Below are 1,156 nucleotides of genomic sequence, written 5' to 3'. Positions count from 1 at the left end.
GTCTCCCCTCATTCCCCTCCCCCGTCTCCCCTCATTACCGTCCCCCCTCTCCCCTCATTACCCTCCCCCGTCTCCCCTCATTCCCCTCCCCCTCTCTCTTCCCTCCCCAGCCTTCTTCTCCCCTCTCCTCCTCCCCTCATATTCTTCCTTACCCCACTTCCTTTCCTGTTATCCTTCCCCCCCCTCCCCTTCCGCCCCTCTCCCCCTTCCCTCTTATTCACCTCTTTTTCCCCCTTTCCTATCTTTCTCCTCTCCTCCCCTCCTCACCTACCCCTCCTCATCTCCCCCTTCCCTTCCTTCTTTCTTCTTCCTTCTTTACTTCTCCTCTTCCCTTCTTCTCCCCCTTCCCTTTGCAGTCTTCTTCCTCCCCTCCTTCTCTCCCCCAGGCCATCTCTCTTCCCTCCTCCTCTCCCTCCCCTCCCCTTCTCCTCCCCTCCTTTTGTAGGTTCCTCTCCCCTTTAACCTCCAACCCATTTCTCACCCTTAGCACCCCACCCCAACCCCAACCCCACCCACGTCCACCCCAACCCCAACCCCACCCCACGTCCACCCCAACCCTTAACCCCACCCCAACCCCACCCCACCCCACGTCCACCCCACGTCCACCCCAACCCTTAACCCCACCCCAACCCCTATCCCACACACTTCACCCCCACTCCACCCCACCCCACGTCCACCCCCACCCCAACCTCCCCCACTTCAAACCCACCCCCACCCCAACCTCCCCCACCTCATCACCCGACCTCCAACCCGCACATAACATCTCCACCCCCAACCCCACCCCCCACCTCACCCCCACACACCTCCATCCCTACTTCACTCCCACCCCAACCCCAACCTTCCCCGCCTCACCACCCCAACTCCAACCCCCACCTAACATCTCCACCCCCTACCCCACCCCACACCTCACCATCACCTCGCCTCCCACACCTAACTCAACCCCATCCTCAACCTCCATCTCCTTCCTTACGCCCCCAACCCCTCTCCCAAACCCGTGTACCCAGAAGCTTTAGAAAGTACGAGGCCACTGAACCCGTACATGGCTTCACACACACACACACACACACACACACACACACACACACACACACACACACACACACACACACACACACACACACATTTCCTGAACACACATTAGCACTTCCATCACACA

This window comes from Coenobita brevimanus, chromosome 100, assembly GCF_032717465.1.
Source record: "Coenobita brevimanus isolate Jiangsu-jjx chromosome 100, ASM3271746v2, whole genome shotgun sequence".
Taxonomy (NCBI): domain Eukaryota; kingdom Metazoa; phylum Arthropoda; class Malacostraca; order Decapoda; family Coenobitidae; genus Coenobita; species Coenobita brevimanus.
The sequence above is the reverse complement of the archived record's forward strand: the minus strand, read 5'-3'. Positions refer to the sequence as shown.